Genomic DNA, 20564 nt, shown 5'->3' with positions numbered 1-20564 from the left:
GTATAGTAATATTGCTATTGTTTAATCTTAAAAGATGAAATAACTTACATAATAGTTGAATTTAGTTATGTTCTAGTTTTACTTTTTAAATTATTTATTCTAATTTGTTATACACGATAGCAGAATGCAATTCATTTCATATTACACATATAGAGTACAATTTCTCAAGTCATGGTTGTACACAAAGTATTTTCACACCATCCATGTCTTCATACATGTACTTAGGGTAATGATGTCTAAGTCATTTCACCATCATTCAGTTACTTCCTTATTGAATGCCAGAGTAAAGTTGAAGATGACAATGGGAAAAATTAAAGCAAATTGCATATCCTGTGTTCTCAGGCTAATCTGAAAAAATTATACCAGTTTTTGGGAAATAGTCTTCTTTTGTTTAATGGATGTCTTAGCCCAAAGTTTTTAATTTTGTCTTTTTATTTTGCAGTTCTCAAACTTTGCATTGCTGGGCTTTGAAATAATTCATTATTATTTTATTTTATTATCATATTTCCTGGAAAGAAATGGATATACTTAATGTGGTTTAAAATTGCTCCTTCTTTTGTCTGTTTGAAGCAAAGTCCACTGCTATAGACTGTTTGAGCACTTTCTTGAGCATGTCAGTTTTTTTTTCCTGTGTATGTTTTTAAAAAGACGTTTTAGTTCTTCAGAATAGAACCCTTTCTAGAATAGATCAAAATGATAGTGCTATAATGATAAAATTACTAAGGTGTGAATTTTTTTTAAAACCTACATGTATAAGGCATTAATTTTAAAGACTAATGGCTTCTGACATGGGGATACTTCTTTAGGGAAGGCATTTTCCTCAACAAATAAGTAATGCTTTGTTTTCACCTAGAAAATTGCTTTAGAATATTTTTCATGAAATTTAAATGATTTTTCCATTAGCTGAGAATGGTTCTCAAAGTGTCTTGATTTGTTTTAGCTTCATCTTAGTTTGCATTTTTAAAAATATTTAGCTCTATCTTGATTTTAACATAAAACAACAGTGTCCAACAAGAACCCAAATTATTTCCATATCAGGTCTGAGCAAGAGAATACAATGATAGAAGAAGCTTCTCAAACCAAAATGTATTGTAAATTCCTATAGTTATGTTTGGACTGATTTGAAAAAATCTAATCAAACATATTTGACCAGGCATAAAAGATATTTTAATTTAAATCATAAGAAATAAAGATGAAAGGAGCCTGAAATTTTAAATGGTAGAAGTTGTTTTATTTCCTTCTTTTTAAAAAATGTCTCATTATCTGCAGGAGGAGAGCACTAAACAAGGTTACATCTTGAAATGGTAAAATCTGAATACTTTTATTTGTGGGAGGAGGTCACAAAAAAGGTTATTCCTCTGACTTCTTCTTGACAAGTAATCAGAGAGGAGTTCAAAGATTTCCTGGTCTCCAATCATTTTAGAGTCTTGAGAATTAAGTTTCGGCATCAAATTATATATTACTTTTACTTTTGATTAAAAACTGTTTTAATAGACTATACAATCCAGCAGACTAGATAATAATAGATATTACAATTAAGATATAATTGAGGATGAAATCTTATGGAATTTTAAAGATGTAGTATGTGTTGTAGTTGTGGCGACTTGTGTATCTCTATTATACATAGTATTACTTCTTTTATATATCCCTGCAAAAAAAGCCCTTAATTTCAGATACTGCTTAATATATCTGTTTATTTATTCATCTATCATTCATTTATTCAGACAATAAACACTTTTTGAACATTTCTTATACCTCAGGCATTAGGCTTGGGTGGCAGAGATACTGTGATGAGTTTACCTGTTTTTGAGGAGAGATTTATGACAGAAACAAACTCACAGATAAATCAGTATGAACATAGAATGGTATACAGGTAATTGTGGCTGGAATATCAGAAATGATTTCAAAAGAGGAAATTATATTTATAACTGATTCTGGAAGGGCAAGAGTCCATTTGCTGAGCCCAAAATAAGAAAAATGTACATGTAGAAAGTGGGAAGAGCAAGTACAAATGTACTGCATTTTTAAAGGACTTTTAAAATATTTTAGTCTGTCTGGACTATATAGATGTACTTGCAGATGATTCTGGAAAACTAGGTGGGAAGGTTCTTGTTCACCACTTTGACAAATTTTGACTTCATCAGCAGGAACTGAAGGTGAATGAGTAACATGAGAAAATTTGTATTTAAAAAAATGTGTGGTACTATAGGAAATATTTGGAAAGGGAGAAAAGACTATACACAGTGTTCATCAGCTGGACCTTCCAGTAAACCAGGAGACATTCCTGTATCATCAGGTTATGGAAAACTTACTGCAGATCTTCAATCTGAAGATTTTTAATTTCCTCAGTGTAAGATTTTTCATCTGTAAAATGGGGATAATAGCTATGTTGAAATATTGTAAACTTGAATTGCCAAAGATGTCCTACTGAAATTTTTAGGCCTATAATATTCAGTAGAATAAATGGTAGCTGTTATTGTCAAACTTGAGGTGCTTAGCATTGCATAATAAACATTATAAATGCTCAATTCTCCAAGAAATTTATGATAAACCCAAAAAGAGAAAAACACATTATAAAACTATGCTTATCTTTGAAGCTGTCTTAAAATACAAAAAAAAAACAGTTATGTTTTTAAAGGTATAGTACATTAATTAACTTTGTTCATATACTCCCAAATACTTTAAATAAATCAAAATGTTTGGTGTTATGGCTTGAAAATTTGATGAATAGGATTCAGTAACTTTCTGTCCAAGTGCAAACTAGTTGTTCTGTTTTTCCCAGATGGGAATTTCTCCTAATTCCTCATGTAAAAGGTGATCAGTTTAGTTTCTGCTTAAATTATTTTCTGACATAGACCTTACTTTACATTCATTCCATGTATAGACAACTATGATTGTCATTGTATTCCATTAATGGAGCTGATATAACTTTTAATTTCTATTCCTTTGGTACTAGTTCTCTCATGAAGCTGCATAGACCAAATCTAATCACTATTTCATTTGCCATGCCATCAGCCATTTGTGAAAATCATTCCTTTTCTGAGGCTTCTCATTTCCAAGTTCAGTATATTTCCAGATTTTCCAAGTTTGTGATTGTTGATTTTTTTTAAACAGTTTTGTTGAGGCGTATTTGATATACAATGAACTGCATCTAGTTGAAGTGTACAATTTGATGAGTTTTGATGATGTATCTATGAAATCATCATTATAATCAAGATAGTGAAGATACTATCATTCCCAAAGCTTCTTTCTGTCCTTTTGTATTCTCTTTTTTCAGTCTCTCCCTGCCCCTCCTGATCTATTCCCATCCTCACAACTGCAGTCACTTATCTCTTTTGTCACTATAGAATTGTTTACATTTACTAGAACTTTAGATAATGAATACATACAGTTTGTATTCCTTTTTATTGAAGAGTAGTACAGTAGTATTCCATCATGACTATATCACAATTGGTTTAGTCATTTACCTGTTGATGGAAACTTGGGTTTAAAAGATGTCCAATTTTTATGATTAAAGCTGCTATGACCATTGATGTACATGACCTTGGACAAATACTCCCTTTGCATTTGGGCAAATAGGAGTAGTATGGTTGGGTTATGTGGTAGGTATGTGTTTAAATTTGTAAGAAATTCTTGAAACATTTTTCAAACTGGTTGCACCATTTTACATTCCCACCAGCATTGTATGAGAATTCCAGTTTTTCTACATCCTTGCCAACATTTGATATGGTAAGTCTTAAATTTTGACCATTCTAATGGGTATGTAATGGCTTCTCTTTGTGGTTAATGTGCATCTTCCTGATGACTGATAATGTTGAGCATCTTTTTATGTGCTTACTTACAATCTGTATATTTTCTCTGGTGTGTGTTCAAGTTTTGTGCCAATTTTAAATCAAGTTATTTGCTTTAGTAAGTTTTTTATTAGATATGTACTTTACAAATCTTAGTCTGTTTTTTTCATCTTCACAGTGCCCTAAAAATGCAAAAGTTTTAAATTTTGATGGAATGTAATTTCTCAGTCATATCTTTTTAAAGATTGTGTTGTTGCCATCATATGTAATAAATTTTGCCTAGCTCAAGGTATGTTGTTCTAGCTATATTTATGGCTTTACTTTTTTATATTTAAGTCGATAATACTTTTTTATAATGACTTTTTTAGTTTGGAAGAATTTTAGATTTTCAGAAAAGTAGCAAAAGGTAGTACAGAGAGTGGCTGTATACCCCTCATCCACTTTCTTTTATTATTAACATCTTATATAAACATGGAAGATTTGTCAAAACTAAACACCCATAGTTGGTACATTACTATTAATTATACTTTAGACATTTTTTGGATATTACCAGCTTTACCTCTAACACCTAATTTCTGTTTTAGAATTCACTCTCAGATTGCACATTGTGTCCTCATGTCCTCTTAGTCCGCTCTGATCCCTGATAGTTCCTCCATCCTTGTTTTTCATGAACTTTACATTTTGAACAAGGCTGGTAATGTTTATAGAATTTATCACAATTTGCATTTATCTGATATTTTTGTCTTGATTAGATGGAGGCTATGACTTTTGTGGGAGAGTTCCTTTCCTGTCACATTGTAATCATGGTGACGAACTATTAGCATGCCTTAACTGACAGCAGTTACTTATCCTTGATTACTTGACCAAGGTATTGTTAGCCAGTTTTCTTCACCGTAAAGTTAGTCTCTTTTAAAAATCGTTTTTATAGTCTGTTCTTTTGAAGCAAGTCACTAAGTATAGCTCATATTTAAGGGAAAGGTGGGAAAGCAATCAGAGGAGGGCATTTTTGCCCAGTATCCTGGAGCGGGTTTCTACATAAATTATTTGAAATTATTCTGTAAGAAATATTTGTTTCTCCTTCATTTATTTCTTTACATTAATATGTACTCATATATTTATTTTGTATATTCAAGTACTGTTATTTATCTTATTGCTCAAATTGGTTTATTTTAAGATATGGGGAGCTCTTTTAGGTTGGGTCCAGGATCACTTTAAACACTTACCTCTTTTTTGGAGCAAATCTTTGTTTCTTGACACTGCAAGATATGTATGGCTTCTTTTATGTTTTCTATGTCTTAGCCTTAGAATAATTCATTCCTCAAAGAATCCCTGATTCCTGTTTTTTAAGTATGTTGTTAAGAAACCAATATCTGTGTACTAGGTATATTGGTTGCTGTTACTGGGGTGTCATATGTCTAGGTTCACTTCCTGACAGGGCCAGGAAATATATGTATATTTGCTAATCCATGGATATATGCTATCTATCATTATTTCTGTATCTTTCCACTTGCATTTATGTTAAGCTAAATGTGAGTTCATACTGATTGATGTCTCTGATTCTAATCCAGTTTCATGTGATTCATTTTATCATGTTTTATTGTGTATATCTAAGTTTTTCTTTCAAACAGAAAATGGCTTCTGCCATCTATTTTTCATTGTTTTAACCCCAGTATACATGTAAAGCACTTTCAGGATGTTAGCCTGCACCCTGAAATCCATTTTTAGTTAATTTATATATGTGGCATGTGGTATGAATCAAAGTTAATTCCTAAAAAACTATATTTATGTGTGTATATATGTGTGTATACATATGTATATATACAATTGTTTCAACAAATATTTATTCAAAAGGCTATCTTCTATTGTTTTTATGTCTTTGTTAAAATTGCTTGTCAATTTATGTGGGGGTCAGTTTTGGAATTCTCCATTTTTTTTTCCTTTGGTGTGTTTGTCTATCTTTATAACAGATTGTCTGGATTACTGTTAACCTAAAGTAGGTCTTCAAATCAGGTAGTGTTAGTCCTCCTATTTTCTTCAAAGTTGTTTTGGCTATCCTAAGTCTTCTGCATTTGCCTATGAAATTTAGAACTAGCTTCAATTTCTGTTTTAAAAGCTTACTTTTATGTGCCTTAAATGTTTAGATCACTTTTGGAAGAAATGACATTTTGACAATATTGAGTCAAGTAACCCATGAGCAAGTTATATATATCTCTCTATTTATTTAGATCTTTAGTTTCTATGAGAAGTATTTCTATAGTTTTCAGCATACAGATCTGTTTTACACCTTTTGTCAGATTTATTCCTAAGTATTTTATTTTTGAAATTCCAAATTGGTTGCTAGTAAATAAACATAACAATTGATTTTTTGAATATTGATATTGGGTCCTATAATCTTGTTAAACTCACCAGTTCTTATAGCTCTTTTATAGATCCTGATTTTCTACATAGAAGATCATGTTGTCTAGGAAAAGTTTTACTTCTTTCTTTAAATTCCAAATACTTTTAATTTATTTTTCTTGGCTGATGGGCTACCTAGATTGTACAGCACACTGTTAAAGAGAAATGGTAAGAGCAGTCATCTGATTCCTGATCATAGAGGAGACGCATTCACCTTCAAGTAGGATGTTAGCTGCAAGTTTTTCAGATGCCTCTTTACTTAGGCTGAAGAAATTGTCTTTTATTACTACTTTGTGGAGAGTTTTTATCAGAAATTTTATGCTGGATTTTGTCAAATACTTCTTAGGTTCTCATTTATTTATTTTCAAATGACTATTATGAGTCTGGCACTGTGATAAGTATTTTTATGACATTATCTTTGATTTTCAAAGCCATTCTCAAAATGAACATTCCTGTCCTTGTTTTAGATAAAGAACTTAAGTCTGTAAAGACCTTAACAATATCTTCCTCTTGAATTCCTGGATTTAATGTGCATCCTCATTTGGATAGTTCACAGAAATGATAAGCCCCAGATTTCTTTCTGCCCCTAAGTTCTTTCTTTCCCCTTTTTCCTTTGAGCTTATATTTAGGTGATCATTATGTTTTCCTTTTAAAATTTCTTAATATGATAAATTACATATAAACCAACCTTGAAACCTTTTTTCATTTTTAATTGATTTTTAAGAATAAATGACAGCAGAATGCATTATAATTCTTATTATACATATTCAACAAAATTTTTCATATCTCTGGTTGTATATAAAGTATGTTCACACCAATTCATGAATTTATACCTGTACTTTGGATAATGATGTCTATCACATTCCACCATCCTTGCTAACCCCCTGCCCCTTCCTTTCCCCTTCCACCTCTCTGACTTATCTAGAGTTCATCTATTCTTCCCATGTTCCCCCTCTCTACCCCACTATGAATCAGCCTCCTTATGTCAGAGAAAACATTCAGCATTTGGTTTTTTGGGATTGGCTAATTTTACCTAGCATTATCTTCTCTAACTCATCCATTTACCTGCAAATGCCATGATTTTATTCTCTTTTATTGCTGAGTAATATTCCACTGTGTATATATGTCACATTTTTTTAATCCATTCATCTATTAAAGGGCATCTAGGTTGGTTCCACAGTTTAGCTATTGTGAATTGTGGTGCTGTAAACATTGATGTTGCTGTGTCCCTATAGTATGCTGTTGTTAATTCCTTTGAGTGTAGACTGAGAAGAGGGATAGTTGGGTCAAATGGTGGTTCCATTCCCAATTTTCCAAGGAATCTCTATACTGCTTTCCATATTGGCTGCACTAATTTGCAGTCCCATCAGCAATGTATGAGTGTACCTTTTTCCCCACTTCCTTGCCAACACTTACTATTGTTTGTCTTCATAATAGCTGCCACTCTGGAGTGAGATGATAAGAGTAGTTTTGATTTGAATTTCTCTAATTGCTAGAAATGATGAACATTTTTTCATATATTTGTTGATTGATTGTATATCACTTCTGAGAAGTGTCTGTTCAGGTCATTGACCCATTTATTGGTTATTTGTTTTTTTAGTGCTTAGTTTTCTGAGTTTTTTATATACTCTAGAGATTAGTCCTGTATATGATGTGTGAGGAGTAAAAATTTGTTTCCAAGATGTAGGCCCTCTATTCACCTCACAGATCATTTTTTTTTTTTTTTTTGCTGAGAAGAAACTTTTTAGTATGAATCCATCCCATTTATTGATTCTTGGTTTTAATTCTTGTGCTATAGGAGTCTTATTAAGGAAGTTGGGGCCTAATCCCACATGATGAGATTAGGGCCTACTTTTTCATTTATTAGACCCAGAGTCTTTGTTTTAATTCCTAGGTCCTTGATCCACTTTAAGTTGAGTTTTGTGCATGGTGAGAGATAGGGGTAAAGGCTATCTACACTAAGCCCCAGGCCAACATCATTCTAAATGGAGAAAAATTGAAGGCATTCCCTCTAAAAACTGGTACAAGATAGGGATTCCCTCTTTCAGCACTTCTATTTAACATAGTTCTTGAAACAACGGCCAGAAAATTAGACAGACAAAAGTAATTAAAGGGCTATGTATAGGAAAAGAAGAACTTAAAATAGCACTATTTGGTGACGATATGATTCTATACCTAGAAGACCCAAAAATCTTCACCAGAAATCTTCTAGAACTAGTAAATGAATTTGGCCAAGTAGCAGGATATAAAATCAACACCTGTAAATCAAAGGTATGCCTGTATATCAGTGGCAAATCCTGTGAGAGGGAAATGAGGAAAACTACCCCATTTAAAATAGCCTCAAATTTTTTTTTTTTTTTTTGGGAATCAACAAAAGAGTTGAAAGATCTTACAGTAAAAACTACAGAACCCTAAGGAAAGAAATCAAAGAAATACTAAGAAGATGGAAAGATCTACCTTGCTCTTGGATAGTCAGATTTGATACTATCAAAATGACAATACTACCAAAAGCACTATACAGATTTAATTCCTTTGAGTATAGACCGAGAAGACCAAGAAAAATGCAATTCTGATCAAAATCCCAGTGGCATTCCTCATAGAAATAGAAAAAGCAAGTATGAAATTAATCTGGAAAAATAAGAGACCCAGAATTGCTAAAGCAATCCTTAGCAGGATGAGTGAAGCAGGTGGCATCACTATTCCAGACCTTAAACTATACTACAGAGCAATAGTAACAAAAACAAATGGTACTGGGCAAACTGGAAATCCATATGCAACAAAATTGAAACCTTAAGCTAAAATTAAAACTTAAAAATTCCAAGGTTGACCTTATGTGGTAGGCTTGACATATCATGCCTTATGGATACTGTGGTACTCAAATTTTAGGATTCTTAATATTTACTACATACATGAGGAATCTTGATGTGTAGTTTCTTTTTCTTGTATCTGTATTTGGTTCTGGTTTCAGAATAATGCTGGCTTTGTAATTGGAAAGTATTTTCTGCAATGTTTGGGTAAATTGTATTTGTATTTTTAAGTGAGCTTATGTCATTTGAATTCTTTAAGAAATCAATCATTTCTTTTACATTGTCTAAATTGTCAAATTTGTTATATTTTTTATAATATTGCCATAGTATCTGTAGATACTGTAGTTATGCCAGCTCAGTCCTGAAGTTGTTAATTTATATCCTTTAGTTGTTGAGAAATGTGTCTAGAGATTTATCAATTTTTTGACAATTTAAGAGAGTGAAGTTTGTTTTCATTGGTATTTTTTTCTTTTTCATTGAATTCTGCTACAATTCATATTTCCTTTTGTCTGTTTAATTTAGGTTTGATCTGATGCTTTTCTAATTTTTTTAAAATTTGTTTTACTTAGTTACACATGACAGTACAGTGATCTTGATATGTCATACATTTGAATCAGATGGGATATAATTTCTCATTTTTCTGAGTATACAGGTTGCAGAATCACATTGGTCATGCAGTCACATATATACACACAGTAATAATAATGTCTGTTTCATTCTACTATCCTTCCTATCTCCCCAACCCCTCCCCTCCCCCCCTCCACTTCTCTTTACTTAATCTAGGGTAATGCTATTCTTTTTTTTTCTTTCTCACATCTTCATACATGTATTTTCTATAACAATGAGGGTCTCTAATTTCTTAGAGTAGAAGCTAAAACCACTCAGACCTTTCTTCTTTTCTAACACAGATATTTAGTGTTATAATTTTCCTCCCAAGTACAATTTCAGCGGTATTCTACAAATGTTAATGTGGTGTATTTTAAGTTTCTTTCAATTTAAAATAACTTCTAATTTTTCTTTTGATTTCTTCTTTGACCCTTTGATGATTTAGAAATGTCTTATTTAGTTCCCAAATATTTGGGGTTTCCAGAGATCTTTCTGTTATTGTTTTCTAATTAATTGCGAGCAGATAACATACTTTATATGATTTGAATGGTTTTACATTTGAGACTTATTTTGTGGTCAGAATAGTGTATACCTTGATTTCTATTGGTTTTTACAGCCTGTATCTTGAAGCTGTTATTAGGTGCATAAAGATTTGGCATTAGTTTGTCCTCTTCATGAATTGACCACTTTATCATTATGGCATTATTCTGAAGTGAATCTGTGGTAGTAGTTTTGTTCTGAAATAAACCTTTTCTGATATTGATGTAGCCACTCCAGGTTTTTTGACCAGTATTGGTATAGTATATCTTTTCATATCATTTTGCTTTTAACCTGTCTATGTTTAATTTACACTTTTCCAAAGTGGCATGTTGTGCCTTGCTTTTTAGGAGTCTGTTAATCTCTGTGTTGGAATTTTTTTTCCCCACTAGTGCTGGAAATTGATCTCAGGGCATCGTGCAGGCTAGACAAGTGCTCTTTCATTGAGCTATCCTGAGCCCAATCTCTGCTTTTTAATTGGAGTTCTTAGATCAGTTACATTTATTAATGTGATTGTTGACATGTTTTAAACCTGTCATTTTGATATTTATTCTCTCTTTGTTTCATCTGTTCTTTGTTTCCCATTTCTCTTTCTCTACTTCTTTTGTTTGTTTTAATACTGTTTTTTTTTTTTTTTCTTCTTCACAGCTTTCCAGACCATTTAAACTTCCTTGGACTAGCTTTGATGTTATATTCTCAAAGCTTGAATTTTTAATTAATTTCTTCTAACTACTTTTGACTAGGATTTTGCCAGTCATAAAAAAATTGCTTGCTAATTTTGTATTTACTGTAATACTTAGGTGATAGAATATCCAGGTTTTGTAGTTAGTGTTGAGTGACCTTTCCAGGATTTAGTATTGTTTTTGTGCTCTTCCCATTCTCTCATGGCAGTGACACACTGGAACCTGGGCTGATTGCTTTGGAATATAGGGAGAACATCTGGGAGAAGTCAACTGGAATTCCTGAGTAAAAAGTATTTATCTGCCTTGATTTCTAATCTTTTCTTCATTTATTTTTAAAGGTCGGGGGAGAGAGGAAAAGAAAAAGAAAAATTTTTGGTATCTCCATCTCTACTCATTCTTTCCCAAATAGCAGGGATGATGGAATATATCTTTCAAAAAGTTGAGAATCCTTTCCTATCCTGTTTTAAAAAAGTATATCTAATATATCATTCAAGGAAGGGAGGTCATTCCAGGTCTTGAAATTTCTGTAGGGAAGGGGCGGGGCAATCACATGAAGAAGGGAGAAAGGAATAATGGGGTTATGTTTGAATAATTCATGGTTATTTTACCAGATTTGAAATGGGCAAGTCAGCACCTTTTAATCTCAAATACTATAATATGAGGAGGTATGAGATCTGTGCCTGGGCTCCCTGGAGACCTATACCTGAAATAGCTTTATTAACCCTGGCCTAGAACTGAGGAAAAAGAACTTCTCTGAGTTGCCCCTTCTTTGAAGTAGCCCTGTTCCTAGAGGATTTCCTTGAAATAGAATTGTCACTAAGGATTTTTGTTTAAGTAGCTCCTTTACAGAAGATATGTAAGTAAGGATATTCTTGTTCATTGTACATTGTAAGTCTAGCTCCTATAATTTCAAAGATGCAGAGTGTGGTACATCTTTATTTGAATGCAGGTGCTTTCTGCCTTGTTTACTTCAGACAGTTGAATGTCTATAGTGGTTAGCACTGATGATTTGTAAGCTTATGAATGATGCCAAAAACTAAATGTCTCTTGAGTACAGTGGAGCCTATATTCTAGTCTCCATGAATATTAGGGCAGTGTGCCAACTAAAGCTGGTTTAATTCTGCAAGCAGGAGCCCTTTACAGAAGGATTCGTGGTAATTAACCAATTCAAAGTGCAATATTTTCCTTCATTAATTTGGCAGAAAACAACTAAATATCTACAGCAAGACTGTTTTTGACATATTCATTTGCTGCTTGGAAAATAATGGATATTTTGAATTAGGCTATAAAAGAAAGCTGTTAGGATTTTGTCATTTACATTTTAACTTTCTAACAAAAAGTAGATTACTCAATTAGCAATTTAAAAAAAGTAGGATAGTTGGCTACAGGAGTGACTAGAGCTGATTCACATCTTGAATCGATTGACTTGCCGGAGATTCTTAGGGATTTATTGGCTCAGACCTATTGCTTTGTACATCTACTTCCCTTTATGTCATAAGATTCTATTGATGGTGATAGTTTCTTATACTTCCTTTCTTCTCAAGTTCTTTTTCACTCATGTTGGAGAGCATTTCTTTTTCTTCTCTTGTTTCTTTGAGGTTAAAGAATTTTTTTTTTTGTTAACTCTTTAAAAAATGTACTTAGGGCCAGCTACCCAGCATTGGGTATTTTGAATAATTTTGGAACTAGCATTTCATTGATGCAAAAATTTTCCTGGAGGAGTTATAAAAGAATTTATTCATTTTAGGATATGTTAGTTTCCATATAAATATTCTTATTTGTGGATAGTGTTTTTCCTTTCATGAAAAATGTTTTATAATTTTCAAAATTTTACTAAACTGGAGTTATTGAATTGGTTCAATATTTTCTTCTTATATTTCGACACATTTTCTGGTTATACTTTTTCCTCTGTATGATCTGGATGTGCTTAGTTAGAAAATATTTTTAAGTATTCTTTCAATTGTAAATATTAGAAATCCATTTCCAAGCATCCAAAAACACAAATATGGAAGGATATTGGGATAGCTCCTGAAAAATCAGAGAACAGCTTGGTTTCATGAGGAATTGGAATTTTCCATGAGGAAAGCCATTAAGAACCAAGGTAATCCTCCCCATCTTATATGCTTTCTTCTGTCTACATGTTTCTTCTTCTTCACAATTTATAAACTTAATTTTCATTTCTTTCACAAACACAGAATCCAAATTGCAATCTATCATTATTCATTAGTCAGAGTGAGAAGCATATAGGCAGAGAGGCCGGAGTCCAGTCTCAATTCCAAAAATGGAAGAGAGAATGTCTACCCTTGTTCTAATAGCCATATTCTAGAAGGCAGCATCATAGAGTGCAAAATTGGGTACTAGGCCCTTGCAGATAAAAGGCAGTGCTTGTAAACTAGATAGATATATTAAGAGTATTCACATTGTAAATATAGGATAAGAGAAAAATTTCTCTATAGACATATAGATGTCTGTTTAGCCAATATATAAATTTGTGTCTAAATATCTCAGGAACTGTGACAGGGATTCAGTGGTGAATGAGGTAAATATAGTTTTCAACCTTAAAGAGCTTACATTCCAGTAGGGTAAATGGAATTTTGAAAAGTCAACATATAAGAAGGTAAAATAATTATAAAGTGTGATAAGTGCTTTGAAGAAGAACTATAGTGTTGAGATAGAAAACCATATTAGTAATGGGAAAGGGTTTGGTGAGAGAGGATCAGGATATTTATTTTCTCTGCTGCCTTATGAAGAGGTAAAATTAAGTTTAGATTTGAAGGAATGGGGGGAATTTTTCCTATCAGGGAAAGTGATATGTATAAAGGCCTTGATGTATAAGGAACATAGAATGCTTAAACAAATAAAATATGATCATTATGGATGAATGTAGAAAACAAGCTTAGGGACTAATTTTTCAATAACCATGAGCTTTTTTTTACTGTCTATATGGACCTAGACTGATTTAACTCAGTAACATTTAGTGGAAAACCTACCATTATTTTAGAGATTGCTAGATTTGGTAAGCTTAAAAGCTAGGCTGAACATAAAGAAGGATAACCCCCCCCCCCAAAAAAAAAACAACACATTTAATAATGATATAAGAAAGAGAATGATATTCTATTAGAATCTTATTCTTTGTTTATTGGTTCCTCATACAAACATTTATTGATTATGTGATAGGCACTGTTTTTATTACTGAGACTTTAGAGTAAATAATTAGATAGGACCCTTCTTGTCATGGAGCTAACTAGGTCCTTACTACTCAAAAATGTCATCTTCTGAACAACGTCAGCATTAATCAACTGGGAGATTACTATAACTGCAGATTCTCAGGCCCAGCCCAGACCTACTGAATCAGAATCTGCATTAAGATTCCCATGTGATTATATGAAGATTGAGAACTCTTATTCTAAAGTAGCAGTTGACAAACTGGCCTTCAGGATAAATTCAGCAGGTGGCCTATTTAAAAAAAAATTGTATATTTTAACTGATGCTAAAAACAGAAAAAAAATGTACATATTGATGGTAAACCATGTAATATTTCAATACATGTGTACATTGTATAATGTTTAAGTCAGGATAACCATATGTCTGTACCCAGTTATTTATCAGCTATGCCTATTTGTTTATTTATTGTTGCCTTCACTGTACAATGGCAGATTTGAATAGAAGTAGTGGAAATGCATTTGATATCTAGGTGTTGATTTTATATCCTGCTACTTTGCTGAATTCATTTATTAGTTCTAGAATTTTTTTGGTGGAGTTTTTCAGACCCTGTAAGTATAGAATCCTGTCATTGGCAAATAATGATAGTTGAGTTCTTCTTTTCCTCTTCCTATCTGTATCCCTTCAACAACTTTTTTTTTCTTTGCTGACTAGAGACTTTTAAAAACTAATGTAGGAATATAACCACGTATCACAGATCTGAAATAAACTAGCTTCTTACCACAACTACCTTGTAAACACACTGCAACCTTTCTTCTCTCCAAAATGACCCTGATATCGCGTGAAAACAGTTAGTGGGGGAACCAGAAACCTAGATTTATAAACAAAACTATAAACAAAAGGAAAAATAGTAATTCAGTGGTTTGATAAAAGCAGGGAATTCAGTGCCCTTCACTGTGCTGCTTTGTTCTTCTTACTCTTGCTCTTTTTGTCTGTCTTCTTCAGCCCGTCCATGTTAGCTCTCAATAGGTTTGAATAAGCCATCTGAAACTTATTCACTTCTTTTGGAGCTCACCACTGTGCTGATCTTCTTTTTCCATATTGTCTGAGGGATCAATGCCCTCCACAGAACCCTTTCTCTGTGCAGGTTTAATTAAGCCATCATACTTCTTCAAGGTGATGTACAGGCTGCCTGACAACCAACACTTCGGGAAGAGCCTGGTCATCTCTATCAGGAATTACTTACACTCCAGGAGTACCACCTTGCTGCACTGTGGGACCCTTCTCATCAACCAAAGACCCCTCCCTTTAATTTCTTTCCTCTGTCTAATTGCCCTGGCTAGATTTCAAGGGCTATGTTAAAAGAAGTGGTGAAAGAGAGAATCCCTATTTTATTCCAGTTTTTAGAGTGAATGCTTTCAATTTTTCTCCATTTAGAAAGATGTTGGCCTTGGGCTTAGCATAGATAGTTTTCAGAATGTTTAGATATGTTCCTATTACCCCTATCTTTTCTAGTGTTTTGAAGGGGTGCTGTATTGTATTGAGATGATCATATGATTCTTATCTTTTAAGTTTATTGATGTGATGCATTACATTTATTGATTTCTGTATGTTGAACCAACCTTGCATCCCTGGGATGAACCCCCCTTGTTTAGGGTGCACTATCTTTTTAATATGTTTTTGTATGTGATTTGTCAGAATTTTATTGAGAAGTTTTGTATCTATGTTCATTAGAGATATGGGTCTGAAGTTTTCTTTCTTTGATGTGTCTTTGCCTAGTTTTGGAATCAGGGTTATGTTGGCCTCATAGAATAAGTTTGGAAATGTCCCCTCTTTTTTCTATTTCATGAAATAATTTGAGGAGTACTGGTATTAGTTCTTCTTTGAAGGTCTTATAGAACTCAGCTGTTTATCCATCTGGTCCTGGACTTTTCTTGGTTGGTAGGCTTCTGATGGCATCTTCTATTTCATTGCTTGAAATTGATCTGTTTAAATTGTGTATATCATCCTGATTCTGTCTGGGTGAATCATATGACTCTAGAAATTTGTCCATGTCTTCGATATTTTCAATTTTGTTGGAGTACAAATTTTCAAAATAATTTCTAATTATCTTCTGTATTTCTGTAGTGTCTGTCATGATATTTCTTTTTCATTATGGATTTTAGTAACTTGAGTTTTCTCCTTCTCTTCATTAGCATGGATCAGGGTTTATCAGTTTTATTTATTTTTTTGAAGAACCAACTTTTTGTTTTGTCAGTGTTTTTAGTTGTTACTTTTGTTTCCTTTTCATTGACTTCAGCTCTGATTTTAATCATTTCCTGTCTTCTTCTGCTTTTGGTGTTGATTTGTTCTTTTTCTAGGACTTTGAGATGTAATGTTAGGTCATGTATTTGTTGATTTTTTTTCTTCTTTTGAGGAATGAACTCCGTGTAATGAACTTTCCTTTTAGTATTGCTTTCATAGTGTCCCAGAGCTTTTGATATGTTGTATCAGTGTTCTCGTTTACCTCTAAGATTTTTAAAATCTCCTTTTTAATGTTTTCTGCAATTTATTATTCATTCAATAGCATAATACTTAGTCTGCCGGTGTTGGACTAGCTTCTAATTTTCAATTTATCATTGATTTTTAATTTCATTCCACTGATAGAATGCAAGGTAGTATCTCCACTTTTTTTGTGTTTGCTAAGAGTTGCTTTGTGAGATAATACACAGTCTGTTTTAGAGAAGAATTCATGTGCTGCTGAGAAGTGTACTCATTCATTGATGGATGGAATAATCTATATGTATCTGTTAAGTCTAAGTTATTGATTGTATTGAGTTCTATAGTTTCTTTGTTTAGCATTTGGAAGAGCTATCTAGTGGTGAAAGAGATGTTTTAAAGTCACCTAGTATTATTGGGTTGTGGTCTCTTTGACTCTTTAAGTTGAGAAGAGTTTGTTTGATGAACATAGATGCTCTATTGTTTGGGGCATATATATTTAAAGCCTGCAGTATTTATGGTTTAGCCCTTTGCAAAGTAAATGTGTACATTTCTTCTAAAGTTTCAAGTAATTTCAGCTTGAATTTATGACAGATTATTTTTTTACTTGTTGATAATGAGATATTTTATAAACTAGGCAGTGTTTGAACTATTTTGAAAAGCAGTGGTTTTATACCTTTGTGGCCTACAATCTGTAATTCAAATGGAATACTTTGGAGACTGACATATAAAACATTAAAAAGTTCAAAAGAATGAATTCGACTTTGTGACTGATTATAGATAATGGAATGAGGACCTAGGAGATTTAAGATGTTTTTAGTGTCATTGTGATGAAATAAAATAATCAGAATAATATACATTTATTTATTTAATTTTATTTGCTTCTTTTTCCCTTGAAATGGGTCTTTCTATGATATCCAGACAAATTAGCTTGAACTTGTGGACTCAACACCCTCCTGCCTCAGCCATCTGAGAGGCCGGGACTACAAGTGTGTGTTCCACCATGCCTGACTTACTTACTGTGTTTAAAAGTTGTCTTTTTTTTTTTCGTAGTTATAGACAGACAGAATGCCTTTATTTTATATTTATGTGGTGCTAAAGATCAAACCCAGTGCCTTATACATGGTAGGGAAGTGTTCTGCCACTAAAAAATCCCTAAAATAATTTTTTTACCAAATGTTTTTGAAGCAAATTGGTCATTTCATGGTAATAGTACTTTGGAGATTGCCAGGGCTTATGTTTATATGTCTATATTATTTATGAAGAAATTGAGACTAAAATTAAGGAAAAAGTTTTTTTTATTACTAAGATTTGGGGGCTAAAATGAAGACCTTGGCTTTCTGATTAAACTCACTAAATTTCCATTAAGCAAATGGATTTCAGGAGGTTCATGGTTAGATTTAGCCATGCTATTCTCTTTTATTCCAAGCTTTGATCCAGACTGCTCTGCTTTTATATATTCCAAGTATTATATTTATAAGTAAAATTTCTTTTGAATATCAATGGAAAAATAATTCTCTTAAATCACTTTTCTCAATGAAGATTTTGTTTGTAACTTTGGTCACTATTAATACATATGCCATGAAGCTGTGATGATTTGAATATAGGAAGCACTTGCTTGAACAACTATGAATAAGTAATTCAGAGGACCTGGAAAAGTCAGTGAAACTAGTAGCCTAAGTCATCTGAGGATTATTGAGACACTGTGGGTTCTCAGTGTGATTCTCATCTTGGCTCTACAAGTGGGCTGTGGGTTGGAAGCCACTGCTCAAACAGGAACTTGTCATGGTAGGCTGCTTCAAAGATATGTATATATATATCTTTGAAATATATATATTTTGAAATGGGAAGAGACATCAAATTCACTTCTAGTGTAGAAAATAAATATAAAATAGTTGTGTAGCAGATGTGAGATGTGAAGATAACATCTGCACAGTAGCTTAAAAGAGCCCACAGAGATATCTGTTTATCAGTGTACCATTTGTCCAGTATCTTCTAGTTCTTGGTTTGCCAAATAATTGCAAATGGTGCAGTTCATCTACACCAAAAAGACTAGGGAAAAGGTTAGGGATGGATGAGTACCTCTGAGAACCTGGAGGGAATAATACCTCATTCAGTCTAGTAGAAAGATACCTAGGGCCTCACACTGTAGAATCTACTTATTTTAAAGTGAATTAAATAAATTCAAACATGTTTTTGGGTTCCTGAAAGAATTATGGTCCCTAATATCTAATGGATAAGTTGGCGCTATTTCTAGTCATTTGTTTGAATGAACATCTTTAGTATCTTAAGTCAATTGAAAAGTCCATATTCAAAAAGCATATACTTCATTTGTGGAACCTTCCATTTTGTGAAAATATTTTAAATTAAAACTTATATATATTTACATCAATTTGTCATTCAAATTGCTCATGGATTATCTAGTAGTTGTTTCTATGCACCTAAATATAGATAGTCATTTACACTTACGGCAGTGAGATCAAACTAATTTCAAAAATTGGAAAGTAAGGAGAATTCTGATAACTTGAGGTTTTCTGATTTTTTCTATTCTTATTTTAACTTGAGTAAAAATAGGCAAACATACTCTAAGAAGATAATAATGTTAAAGGTAATAAGGCATCCATTTATTGATGATGTGTTTCTTATGCTGTTTTGTTTATGAAAAAGGCAAATAAGTATGGGAGGATACTTTAAAAATCAATTTAAAATAATTTTGCTATACTTCAGAAACTACAAAACTCATGATAATGTTTTCCATTATCATTATAAGATCTAAGATATTTTATCAAGATTATTTAGCACTATATACAAATTGAACCTCAGGCTCATAAAATGTACACATTGGGCATGAAGAGACAAGTGAAATATAAATTGAGAAATGAGAGAAAACAAGAAAAGTTTAAATTAATATGGGGAAGAATTTCTGTTACTGACCTTGGTCGAATAACTGGTAATGGTTTAATTCTCCTGCCACAAACAAGTAATAAAATTGACAAAGTATTTGAGGCAACTGTCTTTAGGAATTGGACAATAGGCAGTGCAAGAAGCCATTTATAAGAAGAACCCTGCTTGTGCTCCGACTGCGACTAAGGGCAGTTTCCTGTATTGTGACAAGGACCTGAAGTATAAGCAGAAATAATGACACCTTTTGACTGAGAAGGCAAAGATCAGAGTTTGGGGTTATTGAGGCATCTGATATCTGGAGTAAGGCATGAGAAAAGAGAGGGTGGGGGTTCAGAATTCTAAAGTTGGATTCTGCTACCTTTCCTATCCTCTACTATCCCCCCTCCCCTCCCCTCCCATCTTCTCTCTCTATCCCATCTGCTGTAATTTAATTCTCTCCCTTTTTTTTTCTTTCCCCTCACAACCTCTTATATGTAATTTTGTATAACAATAAGCAGTTACTAATTTGGCATTATGTAAAAATGTGGATGTGTAACTGATGTGATTCTGCAATCTGTATACGGGGTAAAAATGGGAATTCATAACCCACTTGAATCTAAAGTATGAAATATGATATGTCAGGAGCTATGTAATGTTTTGAACAACCAATAAAAAAAAAAGAATTCTAAAGTTGGATTCCCCTTGAGTCCTTTAACGAAGGATTGTGTAGATATGTTCCAAATGAGACTGTGTGAGCTTGCCAGAGAGTGTCTACTAGTGATTTGATTATTTCTGTGTTAAAGGTTTCCAGTAGACATTGGAACTCTGTCCCAAACAAAGTAGAGAGATGTTATGATCCTGCTAGCTGTCCAGTTGAGAATCCTTAGTTTAAGAGTAAGGACCTCTGCCTTAGTAAATATTAATGCTGTTATAGAATACTTGGGACTGAATAATTCTTAAGAAATGGGATTTTATTTTCCCACACTCTGTAAACTAAGAAGTTGAAGACCAAGGCACCAGAGGTTTAGTTTCCTGGTGAGGGCTGCTCCTACTTCCAAGATGGCACCTTCAATTCTTTGGCCTCCAGAGGGGAGGATGCTGTGTCCATTACAGCAAAAGTTGTCAAAAGGTGGAAGTGCTAGAGAGCTGAATTTTGTGTAGTTCTTAATCTCAACCATGAGGAGATTCCTCATGACCTACTTTTAAAATCCTCACCTCTT

General features: G+C 32.9%; 1 protein-coding gene and 1 pseudogene across 1 annotated transcript in view; one reads left to right on the top strand and one right to left on the bottom strand.

Moving 5' to 3' along the window:
• Positions 1–20564, top strand: part of Rfx3 (regulatory factor X3) — a 305603-nt gene that overhangs the window by 75226 nt on the left and 209813 nt on the right. The window lies entirely within an intron of this gene.
• On the bottom strand, positions 14935–15272 carry LOC144254326 (signal recognition particle 14 kDa protein pseudogene; annotated as a pseudogene).

This window comes from Urocitellus parryii, chromosome 4 (genome assembly GCF_045843805.1).
Source record: "Urocitellus parryii isolate mUroPar1 chromosome 4, mUroPar1.hap1, whole genome shotgun sequence".
Lineage (NCBI taxonomy): Eukaryota > Metazoa > Chordata > Mammalia > Rodentia > Sciuridae > Urocitellus > Urocitellus parryii.
Note: the sequence above shows the minus strand (reverse complement) of the source record. Positions and strands in the feature narration are given on the sequence as shown.